The sequence below is a fragment of the Rhipicephalus microplus genome, chromosome X (genome assembly GCF_043290135.1).
Source record: "Rhipicephalus microplus isolate Deutch F79 chromosome X, USDA_Rmic, whole genome shotgun sequence".
Taxonomy (NCBI): Eukaryota; Metazoa; Arthropoda; class Arachnida; order Ixodida; family Ixodidae; genus Rhipicephalus; species Rhipicephalus microplus.
The window spans coordinates 44,247,127-44,264,705 of NC_134710.1; the positions used below are offsets into that span (position 1 = coordinate 44,247,127).

The 17,579-nt window shown below is 44.1% G+C and overlaps 1 protein-coding gene across 3 annotated transcripts in view; it reads left to right on the plus strand.

Annotated features, from left to right (window-relative positions):
- LOC142775075 (uncharacterized) overlaps positions 1–17,579 on the plus strand; it is a 600,362-nt gene that overhangs the window by 236,202 nt on the left and 346,581 nt on the right. The window lies entirely within an intron of this gene.

Here is a 17,579-nt window from a genome sequence, read left to right on the forward strand (position 1 = left end):
GGACGTCCTGAGCAGGAAGAGCCATTATTCACACTGTCTCCGGATTACAATTGGCTGAGTGATTCTGATAGAAGGTTGAAACCATTTACTGTAATAGAGCTGCAGAGCTCGGCATGCTAGCACCTACTCCTAATTGGGAAAGCAGATAATAAAAAAAAGTGCAAGGGGTGGGGGTTGAAGAACCAGCTATGCAACTATCTGTGTCATGGCATCGGTTTCTGAAGCCTAGGTTCAGACTAATCTTTCGAAGATACTCCTGAACCGCTCTCGCCACTGCTCATGCATTATTGTGGATGCTTCATATATACGCCATAAATACTAGCTTCGAAGCTCTTGGATGATTATGTGGGGTATAACGTCCTAAAGCCACCATATGATTACGAGAGACGTCACATTGTGGAGGGCTCCGCAAATTTCGATCACCTGGGGTTTTTTAAAGGGCACCCAAATCTGAGCACACAGGCCTACAGCATTATCACCTCCTTAGAAAATGCAGCCGCCACAGCCGGGATTCGACCCCGCTACCTGCGGGTCAGCAGCCGAGTACATTAGCCACTAGACCTCCGCAGCGGGTCAGCTTGTAAACCGCTCAAGCGTACCTTGTGCTAGAGCTGTTTCTAAGGAAGAGTTGCCGGTCATTCGGGTTAATGAGCGTGGCAGTGTGGCCATAGTGACATGACGTTTAACTTGATGGTAGCACAGGCTGTAGCCATGGATAACAAAAAAGGCACACTCTAGACAGCAGTCATTCGTGTCTTTTCTACCATCAAAGAGAATGCTTGAGTGAGAAGAGCACATTTATGCTCACGTGTGACGCTCGAAAAACTGACACCGTATTAATAACGGTATTCATAGCTTAACGGCAAGGAAATTATATATCATATTTATAAAGTGTACTTAGGCTAATATTGTTCCGAACATTTTGTCCTGTTGCCTAATATATCACAAGTGAGGCTAGCTGGCCAATGGCAAAGAACGCTTGCAAACGAAAGTTCACAAATGTTCAGCCTCCAAATTGGTGAAGAGAAAGGACAAACAGATGCGCACTTAGTTTCCAAATGCCTGCAAAAATATGGAAACGTGAAGTAAAGATCGTTGTATCCCAATCTTATTATAATGAATAACTGCGCAAAACGTTAAAATCAAATATCCCAAGGAAGCACCTTATTGGTGGCTGGCTTGCAATAGGAGGCTGAAGCATTTCGATATCTAACCTGGACATGACTATATTAATTGTCATGCAACCACTTTCACCACTGCAACAGACCTAGCTGGTATGGATTCATTACGAGAGAAGACAAGCCATGTAGAAAGAAATTTGATTTACCAGGCAATACCAACGTGTTAGAGTAGTCTAGTTTCCTTCTCGAATGGCGGTGAAAGAACGGCAACTTTGTTTAAAGAGGATAATTTCTTCGTTAGACACAATCAAATTATTAGCGGGTTTCTCGGTGTTACGGTTAGCTTAAATTCTTTTAGCTTAAAACGTGTGGTCGGGAAAAAATAGCGGCGGCAGGTCAATGAAACAGTTTTCCTTTCATGAAATGTACGCCGCCACCGCTACATTCAGTGATCCATTTCTTATTTCGAAACTTATTTCCTGTAAGAGCTTAAAATTATTCGACATTGATTTTTCTCGTTTCACGTCATTCGCTTTCGTCTAATAATGATTCACTCATTCGCACCAGCGCCTCAATTTTTTCAATGTCCCCCAGATGCACCGGATCTTGCCATTCGCCACCATATCCTCTAGCCATTTTATGGTATCGCTTATTGTCTGGCCTTCACGTGTGCTTTGCGTTCCTGGGGGAGAGAAACCATTATGTGGTGCCCCATTACGGGAACTATCTGAATTATTTTTTTGTGAAATTGTGTATGGATGTATGGGGTGGTGCCTTGCATTCCTCTTGTTCACAATGTTGGTGGTCATGCTGGCTCTGTAAGAGATACGATGTTTTAAGATAACAGGGAGTTTTAGAATTGGGCACCGCGAGCCCTTGCGGTGCGATCGCTGCCAATGTGCATCTGTCGTACGCAAGTCGACGTTCGCGTTCGCGGACCGCACGCAAAAAATCCGAAATTGCGTGCGGTAATCGCGGCCTGCATGTGGCCCGCAAGCGCTGGTTTCGAGGCTACGGGCGGTGATGGTGGCCCGCATGTGGCACGCAAGCGCTGGTTTTGAGGCTATGGGGTCGCTGCGATCGTACGTTGCGGATCGCAGCAGGGCAAACGCTATTCTAAAGCTCATACGGCGCCCACTACGCCCGCAACGCCCGCAGCGCTTGCAAATAATATTCTAAAACTCCCTAATGTGTTGCCATTCGTGGCGCTATGAGGGCAAGCAATGGAGAAGTGTCACTGTTATGCTGTTACGTTCACTGAATTCAAGAGCGCTGTCAGGATGTGGCAGCATTGTTTCATGCGACAAAGAAGGAGCACGAAGAAGCGAATCTGACAGGCGTATGATATTGGAGAGAGAAACACGCCTATCACTTCTCCATGGGGAAGCGCTCAGACGCACCTGTGGTGCAAGCAGCCCTACTTTACGTGTGGTGTCGCATTACGACCACTTCCTGAACTAAGTGGGACCAACGGCTCCCATTGAAGAGCGCAGGTTTGCACTGGCATTGAAAGAAGCAACGAAAACGTTGACTACGCACGTCTTTGTTGCATAGCTTACTTGCTTATCAGGCAAAACACGCTTTACAGGGGCTTTCAAAAAACAAGGACTATTTGGTTTAGATCGATGAGCTGTACTATGAGAGCAATAGTCCAATTTTTCTCACCATAGGTTCAGTATTAGAGGACAAATTTGAGGTTGAAGTTTCAATTTTCAATTTCGCGGCGATATCACCACACGTGACGTCACTGATTTTATTTTTGCTACATTGGCTCGATGAAAATTTTGTGAAAATTCATATGTTAGCTATATGGCCACTACTAATGACGATGTATTGTAATTTAACTGATAAGAACTACGTAGGACTTAGTAGACGTCATCAAAGCCTATGACCTCACAATGTTTGGTGCTGTATTCTCAAGGTAGCGCCTCCACCCGCATTTTCTTTTCGCGTGTTTGCTCCCTTTCTAAATGTCATCTCGCAGTATTAGTGGCGCTGTCAGGATTTTGTAATTGTACCTTACTAGTGCACAAAAAATCTTTTTTTCTCTTCGGTGTCCCTTGAAGGAAAGAAGGAAAATTTTTTCGAGGGGCTCATTTCTCTGTTTGACACAACTCAATGAATGGCTCTTTCTTGGGTCTTACGGTTAGCATAAATACAGTTAGCTCAAAACTTGTAGTTGCGAGAAAATGCTGGCGGCAAATCAGTAAGATGAAGTTTGTCTTTGGTGCAGTGTATGCGACCGCTGCAATGTTCAGTGATCCATCTCTTATTTCTAAACTTTTGCACTCAAGCTCGAAATCATTTGGCATTCATTTTTCTCGTGTCACGTCATCCACCTTTGTCTTATGACAATTCGCAAGTTCCTGCCTACCTTTACGCAAAATTTACGCTGTAGCATATCTCACTTACGTAAAAGGCAAAACGAGTTTTACAGGGGCTTTTGAAATGTTAGTGAAGGAAAGAAAGAGAATGTTTTTGAGGGGCTGGCTCACTTGTCTGTTAGACACCATCAAATGAATGGCTGGTTCTTAGGTCTTGTGGTTAGCTTAAATCCTGTACCATGAAAGGTGTGTTGCAACCAAATGGCGGTGGCAGCTCAAGACTGCAGAATTTTTCTAATGTAATTTTAGTTTATTTCATTTTATTTTTCCTCAATCCCATATGGCACTATGAAGGGGAGTGGTTATAAGTAGACAAGAAATAAAATACAGCATGAAAATACGTTATTCAAAAAACGAAAACTCCTCTTTACACAATGTTAGCTGCGTAAGGACAACAACCTGAATGCAATATAAAGATAATACATAATAATAAATAACGTAATACATAGTAAATTTTTATTACAAAAATTAGGTAATGCTTGTCACAAAAGATGGTTATTAGTAATAGTTACTATGTCCTTGGGTAAATGGTTGGAATCTGCTGATGTTCGAGGTATGAATAACCGACATAAAAAACTGGGAGTTGCATAATGCGATGCCAACCTTATGACGGTGGTCAATACGATGGAATATGTGCTGAGAACTAGTTGGTTAAGAAGAGGGAAACCATGGAAAAAATTGTGAAATGCGGCAAAACAATATATTTTACGATGGGATGCAAGAGAAGGAAGACCTTGACTGTATTTCATTGATGTTATACTAGCAATTCGATTAGAGTCAGAAGCATGAAACGGACGGAGTTATTCTCTCCAAGTTCTAGTGAAGTAATCAAGTTATCGTGGTAAGGATCCCACACAAAAGAAGCATACAAGCTTGCATATTAATAATGTCTTATAAATGAACAAATTTAGTGCTTATGGTGCTTTTGAGAAGTTACGACGTATTTAGCCTAACATGCGATTGGCATCGTTAGTAATGCATTCGATGTGAGGTGCCTAGATAGATTTGTCGGGACAAGAACACCCAAGTATTTATACGAGCTGACCGGATCGAGCGAGACGTAGTTTACGTAGTATGTTAGCGGGGTCATGAGTGATCTTGTTATGCACATTACCTTACGTTTGAAAATGTTTAAATCCATTCGCAATGTGCAGCACCAAGCTGCTATGATGTTAAGATCACATTGAAGGAAGGAACTTGAATTATCACTGGTTCATAAAAAAAAGACGCAATCATCTGTAAAAAGATGAATGTTGGAAGGAGTAGAAGACGTGAGGTCGTTAAAAAAAAATAAGAAAGAGAAGCGGACTAAAAACTGATCCTTACGGTACACCTGAGTGGACCCCAGCAGATGATGAATTTTTATTGTTAGCAGTAACGTATGTTACATAAAAACACTGAAGTCGCTTGAGAAATTTATTGTCAAGGTTTAGTTGTAACCTTAAGAAACAAGAAGATAGCCGAGTGGCTCAGGGAACAAAGCGGTGTTAAGGATATCATAGTTGAAATAAAAAAAGACGTAGACATAGGCTGGACACGTAGCACGTAGGCAGGGTAACCGATGGTCATTAAGGGTAACTTACTAGATCCCCAGAGAATGCAAACGCATGAAAGGGAGACAAAGAGTTAGGTGGGCTGATGAGATCAAAAGTTTGCGGGTAAAACGTGGCAATGAAAAACACAAGACCGGGTTGATTGGTGTATCATGGAAGAGGCCTTTGCCCTGCAGTGAACGTAGTCAGGCTGATGTTGATGATTATGATGATGATGATGATGATGACATAAGGCAGGCTGACGTTACTAGCTAAAGAAAAGTAGTTTTTGAAAGTGTCATTAAAAATATCGATTCACTTGTTAGTAGGAATGGAATTGTCAAGATGATCTTAGAAGTATGCTGTAATCTGGCAAAGGTTAAATAGAAACCAAAATTTACGTGCATTAGTTTAGAGCGTTTCTGGCAGTGTACAAGAAAGAAAATGCAACTTAGAGCATCTTAAGGTGGTAACGTAAGCGTTGTTTCCAGTCTTGCAAATCGCTAGTGGGTGCTAGTATCACCGATTTGTAAAGTCGTTTTTTACGGTTAGATAGTCGTCTGATGTAGGCGTTGTACCATGGTGCCTTCTCATTGGAGATGATGATATGGCTAGGAATCTATTTCTCGATAAGTTTGTCTACTTTTGCAGCAAAGTTCACCTGTACACAACTATCAATAAAACGAGAAAGAAATATTCCACGAAATTGGACAATGCAGCAATAATGTAATGAAAATTTCCGTTTTTGAAATCGCATATTACTTTTTTTCTCATTGGTTCGTTTAGGCGCACGCTTGAACAGCTACCTTCAGTGATCCGTGGCTCATTTCCAAAATTTCGCACTATAGTGGTTTTATTGAGGCGATGAACTTAGATGCCTCAGCAAACGCAAAATTTGAGCATCAGCGTCCCACGTCAGCGGCCTTGGTGACAAGTGATGCGAAAAAATGCCGTGATGGCGTCACCGTATATCATCGCGATGACATCGCAGATCGGCATAGTTTGTGATGTCATTACGACGTAATCATGACGTCTCTTCACCTTGAGATGTCATCATAAGTCATTGTATATTGATCAGAGGTGGTACGATCACAGAGCCAGTGCAAAACCATGTTACGGAGAAAACGCTCTCGAAGAGAGACAATCAATACCTCGACTGAGATGAAAAAAAAATGAATTTCACCTTCGAGTCATTCAAAACGAATGCATAAGGTTCCTATCACGTCGTATGCTCTCGTCTCATGACGATTCGCCTATTAGTGTTTTCTGTTACGCATGTCTTAAATTGTTGCAGCGCTCTTTTGCCCTCGTTTTTTCACGATTTACCCATGTGGCTCTCCATTACGCACGTCTTACTTTCTTGCATAACTCGTTCTCTCGTGGTCCATGACGATTCGCCTATTAGTGCGTTCCGTTCTATTGTGTGTTTCCAATTATGAAAACAGATTTCTTCTGTGAGAACGGTTTATAGTGTGTCGATTTATGCGTCAAAATTTCCACTAGTGAAAGCGCCGCTGTTGTTAAATAAAAATTGTATTTGCGATTTCACGTTCCTGCTTTGAAAAGAGCTGTGTCATAAAGAACGACACAAGTGGTCTCTCTATCTCGAATAACGTGATGCTTAGCCCTCCTGCGAGGATTTACTATCATGATTTGCAACAAAGTTAAGCTAACGCGCGTGCACGTGTCCGAGAGTTTTCTCTTCGTTATTTTTCTCACAAATTTTTCGTTTGCTACGTTCCAGCGCCACAACATTTGGCATTTGCAACAGAATCATTACCATCACACGTCTATCTGTGGCACAATTTTATTTTTGGGGAGTTTTGCGTCCGAACAATGTTTTGATTTTACGTCCTAAAACCACGGTATGATTACGAAGGACGCCGTAGTAGAGAGCTGCAAAAAGTTTTACCTTATGATGTTCTTTAATGTGCGCCTAAATCTAAGTACACAGTCTTCGTTCTGAGTACACCTTCTTCAATTGAAATGCATCAACCGTAGCCGGGATTCAATCCTGCCACTTTCGACTCAGGTGCGCACGTTTTTAACATTTACGAATTTGCTGTCGTTACCAAGCGACAGCGAATAGCGTTATCAAGTAAACAAGATGTCGCTACACGTGGACTGATTGTCAGTTTTACATATGTGGGTCGGCCTTCTGTGCCCGTACGCGGCCATGCAGTGGCATAACCAATAGTCTTCACTTTTGACAGGAATCATTTATTCACAGCGCACACGTTCCCCATAGTCACCCAGAGAGTCACAACGCACACTAACACCGAGAGGCAAGCATGTCCTCGATGTGCTATAGCCCAGCGATGTGCCTGCGCATGCTTTGGACATCCGTGCTTGCATAACACCCATGAGACGGCGTCCTGAAGATTTCAGCGAAATTGTAGATTAAAGCAATGTATTGTGCTCAGAAGGATAACAATTGTTGGGGTTTAACATCCCATCCCGAAACCACCACATGAATATGAGAACTGTCGTAGTGGAGGGCTCCGGTAATTTCGGCCACCGGGGGTTCCTTAAGTAGAGCAAAAGCTAGGCACACGGGCATGAAGAATTCGCTCAGAATTAGCTAAGAAAGCGCAAGCATGTCGTCCGAAGACATTGTACGTCATACTGAGCGCGCGTGATCAGCTATGTGTCTTTTTCTGGAACATCAAACATTTGCAGCAGTTGCAGCAAATGCACGTACGAGACAGCAGTTTATTGCCTATTTTAACGCGATATGGCTAAAGAGCTTGTCTACCAAAAATTATGGCTTAAGCATTGTTGGCTGTCATAAAAAATTATATTTTCCGTCACCAAAAAATTGAAAATATCCAAATAAAATCAAGTATAGAAAGGTTTGTTCTGAGTGAGGATCGAGCCCAGGCCATCTGCATGGTATACGTAGGAGTCCTACCACAAAATCACTCTGTTTTCCGAAGCTGCTTTGAAAAACCAAAACACTATATGGATGTTGTGGAGTGAAAGGAGTCTTCTAACGCATGTACGATTGCGTGGCAGAAGCTCAGAATGGTGCCTTGCGTCAAATCATGTGAATGTTAGTGAGTGAGTGTTTTAAAGGCCCACCCATTACAAAGCCCTGAAACATATTTAATCATCATCAGTTGCAAACACAGAAAAAGATCCTCGCCATATTCCCAAAAGGAATAACATTAAAGGATGACTGCCAGTTGGAGGTGTTGGTGAAGGTTCATGATGAAACAAGCGCTAAAAATACACACACTCACTCAGAGAGGACACAGACTGTGTCCTCTCTGAGTGTGTATATTCAGCGCTTGTTTCATCATGATATTAGAGGAGCTTGCTCCTTGATGATCAGGTAAACCACTAATCCTCCGTACACATTTCTCTACACCATTATATAATCACGGGACGTGTTTGCTTGAAGGCGCTTTCGATTCGCTTCGGTCTCCCGGGCTTTTACCGCAAAGTCTTCGTGGTGAGCCCGAGATGCTGTTGCGTTGCGAGCTCGCCTCCCTGCTGCCTTGGATTATGGGGTGTCCACGCTGTGGAGCGGTAACGAAGCATGCTCACTGTGTGAGCTCCTAGCGAAAGCAAAGGAAGCGAGCCAGACGTGAGTGCTGCGTACAGGTGTAGTATTCTAGCGGTCACTTACACAACTACAGCACGCGGCACCGCTTGCGTGACTCGCTGGAGAGAGCACAGCTGCGAGAGAACACAGCAGCGCTTCTAGCGAGAGCAATGAAAACCAGCGTACACGCCGCCGACAAAACACGAGCATAAGAAGCTTGACAAGCAAGCTCCTAAAAGGGAGCAGGCTATCGATTGAGAAGGCGATGCGCACAGAGTCCGATTACGCTATCACGTTCTACGCATGAAGGGGAAGCTCGAGCGTCCTATAAGTTTTGAAACTTCATCAGCCACGAGTCCAGGAGTTTATTGCTATTTATATATGAAAGTAAAATTGCATCCCGCACTCTAAAAAATGAACGAGTAAAAAGGGTGTCTTTTTGTCCCACAACAATAATTGTCATCTATATTGCGTTCCATCCTTGCGCTATCGCCCTGCGCCTGATACATTCCGGTCACGATCGACATGCCCATTATCAGGGTTACATTGCATTCTCGATAAGAAAGTGGCCAGCGCCGAGTTTTCAAAAAACGGAAGCGCACGCAAGCCTGATGACGATTATTGTTGTGGGACAAAAAGACACCCTTTCTACTCGATATTTTTTAGAGTGCGCTCCTCCTCATTGGTGGTGCATTGCGGCATTAGCAATTGAGTAGTAAGCTGCCGAGTAAATTGGTCATGCTTTACAAGGTTTGCAAGGTTTCTGCCATTGACACAAAACTATATATGCTAAACAAGTTTGGTAATAAAGTGATTCAACGGCTTGTATTCTTTACCGCTTTTGCTAGCATTTAGAAATAGTAAAAAGAACACCCTCGCATATGTATTTAGGCATGTAGTAAAAGAATCGTAAGCGCGGGCACGTTTGCAATACACTTGTTAAGTTAAACGGGTAAAAACATCAGCCGATCGTGAGTGTAGCTGCTTGACTCATTCGCATACCACTCGCTAGAATATTCATCATACGCGTGACAGACACCAAGGTTGTTCAGTACTCAAGCAGCGCTTTAAGGACTGTTGGTTAGGTATATACCAATAGTTATTGTCTTTTTGAAAGTTTTAAAAACAATATTTGTGACTATATTCAAATTGGTGCAATATGTTACGTTCAGCCATTTATGTCACTGGAGGAGCCGACGTAATGAAAGGTGTTGCTGTCGAAACCAGAGTGGATATTTGTAAATGCTGTCCTGACAATTTATTCATGATCGCATTTGTTTTTGGATGCTGCATAACAACAACATATAAAAGGGCAAAGAATAACTACTTTGTATAGTTGTGTGAGTACTCCACGAGGGTCTTTCAGGGCTACAGCTTTTAATGCGATGGCTCGCGTACGTTAATAGCAACTGCGTCCAGCACACACGTGTAGCTCAGTGGGTGTCATGTAAGTCCTTAGGAAAACTACATTGTCGCTCAGCGGCTAAAATGTGGGGGCATGCTCACGGCGTGTATTACCACCTCGATTGTGTCATCATCACAGGCGACCCACAGTGGTGTCGACAATACCAGTGGAAGCTCTACGTGACAGTACGTGACAGGCCCGTGTGCTCAGATTTGGGTGCTCGTTAAAGAACCCCGAGGTGTGAAAATTTCTAGAGCCTTCCACTACGGCGTCTCCCATAATAATATGGTGGTTTAGGGACGTTAAACTCCACATATAAATCAACAAGAAGCTTGACGAGCAAGCTTCTTGTTGAACACATCTAACATCTGAGATGCGTGAAACCAGCGCTCATTACGCTCCGCCTGTCAGGAAGTGGACCATCAGACCAGTTCCCAAGCGACCATCTACACGTAAACAAGTGTCACATCTTATCGAAAACAGCGTCTGCGTGTATAGGACCCGTGTGTATGCACGCAGTTGTATACAGCAAAGGGTCACGTGTAGTATCGCCTCATCACGATGAAATAGCCCATACTTTTCCAACGCTGCGTCATATCGTCAGTGGCTGCGGTTTTTCGTGGGCTTGTACCCACAAAGGGCAACGACTTCATTACTAACGCCGACTTCGCAAGGTCGTGACCTGTCGTTACGCTGTAAAATAAGAAGCAACTGCATGTCAAGCCTGTGTGTCGCATGCTAATCGCTAGTTTGAGAACGTCTTTCTTTTCATTCAGCCATGGGTTCACTTATAAAATAGAAACTTCAAGGCCATATATGTCTGTTCAACTTTATAGTAGCACGGGAATACTGATTGACAGGAGAGGGCACAAAATGGTAGCACAAGCGCTGCTAGAAACAACTGGAGTGGTTAGATTATTCCAAAGGTTAAACGGCTTGGCAGCCATGATTTGCCTTCTGCTGGCGGCGCATAAACTTCGATATTTACAACTCCAAAAAACAGGATAGCAAAACCCTCCCAAATGACGATGAGCAAATTGTTTAGCACAAAAGCAGTGCCGTTGTACATCAGGAATGCTCAGTTTGTGTACAGAACTTGTGACACGCAGGGCCGGAGGGACGTGCAAGTCTGACGCAGGAGCAAAACAAGCAACGTGGCACTATAGGGCCGGCGGCACGAGCAGCGTCAGCTACCGCGAAACTGCTGCTTCGTCCGCAGGGAACGGCGCTCTAATTACGCGCGTCTAGAGAGAGGGCCCGGCGTTGCGCGCATGCAGTACTGCCGAGGGCCAGTAATTGGCGCCTGAGAAGACACTTGATTATTGGTTTGAGAGGCCTGACGTTTCATTAGAAGGTCCACGTCCGGGAGCCTTGGTGCTGCTCTACAAGGCGCGGGGCCTTATTCCACTCCTACTTACACAGTTTAGGAAAAACAAAGGAAGTTGCCCGAGGCGCTTCAAGGGCTCTCATCACCGGAGCGATCCGCGCCGGGTATTGTCGAGCCGCTGTTTCGTTCGAAGCAGGCGCGCCTTCCTGCTTATCGCGCAAGGTACGACATGCGTGTTAGGCCTCACAAAGCAGCAATTCCATGAAACTGACAGTCTGTGGAGAGATCAGGACAGGCTTCAAGGCCGTGCATACAAGAAGCTTTCCACCTACTTCACCATTTCCAATGTTTGTTACATAAAATTAAGTAATGTGAAAATGCGCTGGGCGATAGGTAGGCCTATCAAGCTCATCGCATATCAAATCTCTAGAACTATATTTTTGTGCCAATGTGCTTCGCTTTATTGAGATAGCAATTATATGGACACATTCAGCTAGATTTCGCCGCCAGCGTCATTGTGGGCGTCGACGTCATGCACCTTATATATATATATATATATATATATATATATATATATATATATATATATATATATATATATATATATATATATATATATTTATATATATATATATACGTAAGAAAGAAAAAAAAATTAAGAAAGAAGACTCCGGCGCGCGGAAGTGAACGTGGGACCTCCGCGTCATGAATGCGGGGCGTTAACCACTGAGCCACCGAGAATAACCTCCTTCAACGTTCAAATCGCAAGCTATTCTTATATAACACTTACAGGTGTTGGAGGGTATCTCAGAGCAGGGGAACTATTGTGTTTTCAGCATTAGCAGCAAGATGGCGCAGTGAGCACGCGTCGGCTCTCATCTCTCACGCGTACTTTGGTCCGCAGAGAGGATAAGGGGGTGTACACTCGATTGCGCGCCCTTATCTTGCAGTGGGCCGAATCGTACGTCCTGGCTAGCCTTAGGGAGTTTCGTCGGAACAATTCTGTTGCAGTTACCAGGAGCACAAAAGTGACTGCAATCGTTGCACAGCCTCCGTTTGTGAAAAGGGCGCGCTTTTCAGACACAGCGAAGGAAAAACTGAGAAGCTTATCCGCGGTCATCTGTACCTGCAAGTACATTTCGTGCGTCATTTGTGCGTGAGAAACGCGGGGCTCGTTTAGATCGGCTTGCCATCCTGCGCATGACCTTTCAATTTGTTGCCATCGCGTTCATTGCATCTCCTTTGCGGCAAAGCTGTGACTTACTTTTATGAAGCGCACACCATCAGTATTCTCACTTCCTAGAAGTAGCAGAGCACCAGATCAAAACAAATGGGAGAGCGTGACACATTGCGACCCGGTAAGTGGCTTTGAGTAAAGCGAGTGCAGCGTTAATCTGCGATGAAGGGATTCAAAGCTGTTCCACCAGAAATTAACACGGCCCCATAAACGTGTGAACAGTACGACAAGGAGATCATGTACAAGTCGACATTTGGCGCACTTTTTGACACTCCTGAGGAGTGGGAGCTTAGAATTCATTGTTATACGTACATCTCTTTTTCTGCGCTAACAGCGGCCAGAATTTTAGGTGTTTACGGAGCTGCATTCCTATATTTGATATTATTATTGCATGGTCTATAAAAGTCTGTATCTTCTATATTTTCAGTACAAAAAATACGCTATGTTGTAATTGTTTATTGCGGGTGTAAATGCCTGGATAAGTGATAGTAAATGAAATAAATAGCATGTCCTCCTAGCTTTTTTATAACACCATAAAAAATATGGGCAGCTTGCATTTGTGGTGCAAGGCTGCACTAACAGTGGAACATAAGGCTAACATAGCTTATTAGGAAGTTCTTATTTTGCTAGTCTTAATTTGCATAGCCCTAATCAACGTCCGAATTTTAATTTCAAATATGACGATGGTAATTACCATGTCTCAATTCTCAAGTTTTTTCCTCTCTTTCTTTGTTCTTGTCTATTTTCGCTTATTTTTTTCTCTGCTTCTCTTTTACTCGCTTTGTTTACTTTTCTTTTTTTTAGGAACTTTTGTTTGTTCGTTGTGAGCTTATCTTTTGTCTTTTTTCAGAAGACAGACGAATAAAAAAAACGCCCCAATTCCACATACATCGTGTCAACCTGAATGCGTGTCACCAATTTTACTATCCGTAAAATGACCAGGTGATGCTGAAAAAAATTGCCGCCAACATCTTCTCACGAGGGGAACACGAGTAAATGCGTCGCAGAGTGGTGGGGATATCACGTGAATGTTACGTAATTGGGTATGATTTGGCGATGCCTAATTTTTCTTTCGTCTTTATTATTCTTATCTATTGAATGAAGGAGAAGCATTGCCTTCAACGTCAAGCGAAAGACAAGTAAAAACACCCTTGACTGAATTGCGACCGTGAGATCCAGTGTATACATATACGGGGTGGTCAGTGAACGGTAATACTGTGCAAACAGTCGTTTTTTTTTTACTAGCAGACGGTGCCTACGTCGACCTTTTGAGGCGAAAGAAGGGAACTGGAGTGACAGTGTTGCGGGTGTCTTCCTAGGCTAGGCCACCCTACAAGGGCTGGCACGAGACGCGCGACGCGATCATGAGCAGTGGTGGTGTGGACGGCACCTCCGCCAACGCCGAAGCGTGACATCGTGCGATTAAGAATCGCTCCACATTTAAAAAGTACTGTAACCATTCTCATTTTATGAACGTGCACCGCCAAAAGCAGGCTTTCTTTACCTAATGCATGCCCCGTCACGGTGGTCTAGTGGCTAAAGTACTCGGCTGCTGACCCGCAGGTCGCGGGATGGAGGTGGAAATGTTGTAGGCCCGTGTACTCAGATTTGGGTGCACGTTAAAGAACCCCAAATGATCGAAATTTCCGGAGCCCTCCAGTACGGCGTCTCGCATAATCATATGGTGGTTTTGGGACGTGAAACCCTAATTATCAATCAATCAATCTTTACCTAATGGAAATGCTAAGATGAAGAAGACCACGAAGAGAGCGCGCCGGCCGAGTTATTGTGTTGCACGTTCTAGGCGCAACATAGTTTTCTGGTCACGATAAGCGACAGAACAAGAAGCCTGAACAGCTCCGGTATTGAAAAGAATGTTTTGTCAGTAATAGGTTCAGCATGGTCGGCTGTTCCGTTAGATGACATATTGCTGTGCGACAGTTTGTGCCATACGCTGTGCACGTAGGCTTATGTTAACTACGCATATTACACAACCTTTGATGTTCAAGCATTTATTTCCATCAGTCTTCCTCTCTTGAAACTGGTTTAAAGACGGCCGCACATCAGTGGAGAGCAAGCCACGCTCCGGTTGGTCATCAATACACTAAAATGACCAGGGCATTGTCGTAACTTGTGTTGTATCGGGTTCGAGCAGAGAACGAGATGGAAACACAGAGTAGCATGACTCCAGGTGCGTTGTGTCGCGCCCCGATGCCAGCATCCCACAACGTCTCTTTAATGAGGCTCCCAAACCCTTTCATCCCACATCTCATTTTTGCCAAGCGGAATAATTGGTCAGTTCCGGTACCTGATGGGTTTCACAATGCGTCGACCATATCTTGAGCAGACGCCTTTTCCTTCACTTAAATCGGGGTAAACACTTTCTTCTTCATCCCTTGATGCAGCCACCGTTCCTGGTTTTTCTTGATTTTGTGGGAGGTTTGATTCTACTTGTTCTGACTACGATGTCTGCACAATCTTCCCTCGTTGCCGGAGCCGGAATCAAGTGTTGTGTGTTCCGAACAAGTTGTCTTCGTAGGGTATCGACGACTCATGATCTTGGACTGTCGTTCTTCTCCACAAGCCAGCCTGTAGTGCCAGGTATTGACACCCACACTGAACTTTCTTCGCTCATTTCCCCTTGATCGCTGGCTTTGTGCCTACATTGTAGTTTCTGCTTTGCTTCCGCTTCTCTTCTTTATCTTTCCGGCGAAATTCTTCATGGTTGGGCAACTTAGGGATCAGTTGGAATGGCAGTGTAGGTAAAGTCGTCATGAGCTGTCTTCCCATTAAGAGCTGAGCTGGAGTATATCCTCTTCGTCCAGGAGTCCTCCTGTACATGAGGAGTACTATATTTGGGTAATCAGCTTTTTTGAAGATGTCTTTGGCAACTTTCACCAACCCGTCTGCTTCAACGTTGCTCTTGGGATAGTGCGGACTGCTCACCTGCGAAAATCTGGCTTTTGCGTCCAATTTAGTAAAGAACTTGGCTCCTGACAGTCTTCCTAGTGTTTCTTTCACTGAAGGAAGTACCAGCTTCACCCTTCAACGGCTCTGTTGAGGTTAGTCAAATCTACACAAATTTTGACTTCCCCATTCGACTTGGGTACCACTTCCATCGCTGAAAACCATAGAGTTGGCTCTTCCAATTTTCTGATGATGCCATTCCCCTCCAATTCCTTTAACTGGGCCTCCACCTTTTCAAGCAGCGGCAAGGGAACTCTGCGAGAAGTATTTTAACACAGCGCGCAGCGCATGGAGAAGTTTAACATGAGACACCTTATCGAATGCTTTGCTAAAATCCATAAATATGATATCTGTTTGTTTTCCTTTGTTCATAGTGCTAGCAAAGTTATGTACGATCTCAACGAGCTGCGTATAACTCATCTGGCGTTGAAAAGGCGGTCTTATTTTTATCCGACTACGACATTGGTATTTTCCGGTAGCCTGACTTGAGGTCAAACCTCAAAAAATACTCGGCGTCGCGTAATTAATCCAGTGCATCGTCGCTCTGAGGCAGAGGATAAGCATCCTTGCGCGTTATTTGTTTAGCGCACGGTAATTGACGCGGAAACGAACTTTTCCATCTTTATTTTGGACTAGAACAACTGGGGATTGGTACTCGAGGAAGGACGTATGATGTTGCGTCGTAGCTTGTGTGATACGTTTTACTCGATGATCTTGCGTTCTGTCTGTAGCACGTGATATGGACGCCAATGTACAATACGAGAGCCGTCAGTCTGGATGCTGAGAATAGCGGTGGTATTCATGCTGAGGGTGGGCGAGTTCACGTCAAATAGGGAACGGTGTCTGTTCAACAGGGCGAGCAAATCTTCAGTTTGATCAGGTGTTAGGTCAGTGCTTATGGTTACCGACAAATGTGTGGAAGAGGTACTGAAAGGCGGTGACGTTGAGTTCGGTGCACTGTTGGGGTTGTTGTTCGGAAGAGCAACAATCGCAACAGGCTGAATGTGGACCACGCAAAAGACTGTTAAGCCACAGAGGAGCAATAGGAATTCGGGGGTTAGATTTAAGGTGGTAAGGTAGGTAGACCCATCGTGGAGGCGCGATGGGTCTACCTAATAAACACACACACACACACACACACACACACACACACACACACACACACACACACACACACACACACACACACACACACACACACACACACACACACACACACACACGCACACACACGCACACACACACACACACACACACACACACACACACACACACACACACACACACACACACACACACATATATATATATATATATATATATATATATATATATATATATATATATATATATATATATATATATATATATATATATATATATATATCCCTTAGCACGAGCGAACTTAAAGAGTGACCATGCTGTCCCCGCCACTGCCCGAAAGAAATGTTTGGCTATGGCGCTGGTGCATAATTTTTGCCTAGTTTATTTAAAGCCTATGCAGTCACACTGGTAACACCTGCAGTTGCATCAAAGATCTTAAGCCTTGACCGACCAGCTTTGCCGATTTACCAAACCATCGCCTCATTGGGAACTGCCGAGGAAGAGAACAACCAGGGCATCCTCACATGCCTCGAATGCCACTGACAGTCGGATTTTAAATCCAAATCAATCATCATCAACATCATGAACATGATCATCAGCCTGTCTACGTCCACTGCAGGACAAAAGCCTCTCCCATGTTCCGCCAGTCAACTTGGTCCTGTGCTTGCTGCTGCCACTTTATACCCGCAAACTTCCTAATCTCATCTGCCCACCTAACTTTCTCTCTCCCCCTAACCCGCTTGCCTTCTCTGGGAATCCAGTAAGTTCCCCTAATGACTAGCGGTTATCCCGCCTACGTGCTACATGCCCGGCTCATGTCCATTTCGTCCTGGTAAATTGTCACTATCCTTCCATAGGAAAGTATATAACAGCGGCATGTTGCCTCACGTACGGCGCAGAAACCTGGAGGCTTACAAAGAGGCTTCAGCTTAAATTGAGAAAGACGCAGGGATAT